This window comes from Mandrillus leucophaeus, unplaced genomic scaffold (assembly GCF_000951045.1).
Source record: "Mandrillus leucophaeus isolate KB7577 unplaced genomic scaffold, Mleu.le_1.0 Scaffold76, whole genome shotgun sequence".
Lineage (NCBI taxonomy): Eukaryota > Metazoa > Chordata > Mammalia > Primates > Cercopithecidae > Mandrillus > Mandrillus leucophaeus.
In genome coordinates this window covers 2,511,823-2,514,146 of record NW_012108252.1, presented here as the reverse complement: position 1 = coordinate 2,514,146, position 2,324 = coordinate 2,511,823, and the positions used below count along the sequence as shown (strand labels likewise).

General features: G+C 43.9%; 1 pseudogene across 1 annotated transcript; it reads left to right on the top strand.

The window, feature by feature from the left end:
• Positions 1–882: 882 nt before the first annotated feature.
• Positions 883–2,309, top strand: LOC105529295 (annotated as a pseudogene). Its single transcript, XR_001004487.1, has one exon. The product of XR_001004487.1 is annotated as an importin subunit alpha-1 pseudogene (transcript).
• Positions 2,310–2,324: the final 15 nt, after the last annotated feature.

Genomic DNA, 2,324 nt, shown 5'->3' with positions numbered 1-2,324 from the left:
GAATTCGTGTCCCATGAGGAACACCACGGGCTGAACCAGGGTTGATGTATTTACACTGTTTCTTTGCTCCTTCCTGTCTCCAGGGAAAGAGATCAGGGCTAAGCCCAGGGAAATTTAGGATCCGTAAGTCCTTTGAAAAAAAACTTTAAACTATTTGCCTAATTATAATAAAGTTTTACCTAAACACAAGCTCAGCAAGGAAAATTGTCACCCCCTGTGATGGTTAGTTTCGTGTCAACTTGTCTGGGCCATGGTGTGCCCAGATGTTTGGTCAAGCATTATTCAGGGTGCTTTTGTGAGTGTGTTGTTGGATGAGATTAGCATTTAAATCTGTAGGCTGAGTCAAGCAGATGTGGCCCTCCCTCATGTGGATGGGCCTCATCCAATCAGTTGAAGGCCTGAAGAGAACAAAAGGCTCTCCCTCCTCCAAATAAGAGAGACTTCTTCCTACCTAAGTACTTTCTTCAAACTGGACAATGGTTCTCTCTGGGTCCCAAGCCTGTCAGTCTTCAGCCTAGAAGCTCACCATTAGCTCTCTCGCACTGCTAGTTTGGTAACTCACTCTGCAGATCTGGAGGTTTCTCAACCTCTGCAATCACATGGGCCAACTCCTTAAAATAAATCCCTTCATATATATGTGTATGTATGTGTGTGTGTGTGTGTATAACATATATACGTATAGTGTATATAAAATACGTATATTATGTGCATATATGTATATGTAAAATGTCCCATTTCTTCTGTTTCTCTGGAGAACTCTCACTAACATACTCCCTGGCTGGCCATTCATCCTTTGGCTATGCTTTCAATTCACACATGTGTACTGAGAACCCATCTAGAACTAGGCCCTGTACTAGGCATTAACATAGAAAGATGAACCCAGCTGCCTGACTTTACAGATTCAAGAACAAGGGAAAAGACAGTACAGAAATGAGGTGTTGCAGAATAGAAGTCAATCTGGAGCTGAGGAAAGCTAAGGATGACCAGATGCTGAAGAGGAGAAATGTAAGCTCATTTCCTGATGATGCTACTTCTCTGCTGCAGAAAAACCACAACAACCAGGGCGCTGTAAATTGGTCTGTTGATGACATTGTCAAAGGCATAAATAGCAACAATGTGGAAAGTCAGCTCCAAGCGACTCAAGCTGCCAGGAAACTACTTTCTAGAGGAAAACAGGCCCCCCCTGCCCAACCCCCGCTGCAAAGACAACTTAATCTGGGCTGGTTTGATTCCAAAATGTGTGTCTTTCTTGGGCAGAACTGATAGTAGTCCCATTCAGTTTGAATCTGCCTGGGTGCTCACTGACATTGCTTCTGGGAATCAGAACAAGCCAAGGTTGTGGTAGTTGGAGGTGCCATCCTAGCATTCATTTCTCTGTTGGCATCTCCCCATGCTCACATCAGTGGACAAGTTGTATCGGCTCCAGGAAACATTGCATGTGATAGCTCAGTTTTCCAAGACTTGGTTACTAAGTACGGTGCAGTTGACCTACCGTTGGCTCTTCTTGCAGTTCCTGATATGTCATCTTTAGCATGTGGTAACTTACGTAATCTTACCTGGACACTTTCAAATCTTTGCTGCAACAAGAATCCTGCACCTGTGTTAGATGCTGTTGAGGAAATTCTTCCTACCTGAGTTCGACTCCTGCATCTTGATGATCCAGAAGTATTAGCAGATACCTACTGGACTATTTCCTACCTGACTGATGGTCCAAATGAATGAATTGACATCGTCATGGAAACAGGAGTTGTGCCCTAACTTGTGAAGCTTCTAGGAGCTTCTGAATTGCCAATTGTGACTCCTGCACTAAGAGCCATAGGGAATATTGTCAGTGGAACAGATGAACACACTCAGGTTGTGATCGATGCGGGAGCACTTGCTGTCTTTCCCAGCCTGCTCACCAACCCCAAAACTAACACTGGGAAGGAAGCTACGTGGACAACGTCAAACATCACAGCTGGCCGTCAGGACCGTATACAGCAAGTTGTGAATCATGGATCAGTCCTATTCCTTGCCAGTGTTCTACGTCAGATCTTAGGACACAAAAGGAAGCTGTATGAGCTGTGACCAACTATATCAGTGGCGAAACAGTTGAACAGATTGTGTACCTCATTCATCGTGGCATGCTGATGAAACTCTCAACTGCGAAACATACCAAGGTTATTCTGCTTATCCTGGATGCCATTTCAAATATCTTTTAGGCTGCTGAGAAACGAGGTGAAACTGAGAAACTTAGTATGACGATTGAAGAATGTGGAGGCTTAGACAAAATTGAAGCTCTACGAAACCATGAAAATGAGTGTGTATAAGGCTTTGTTAAGCTT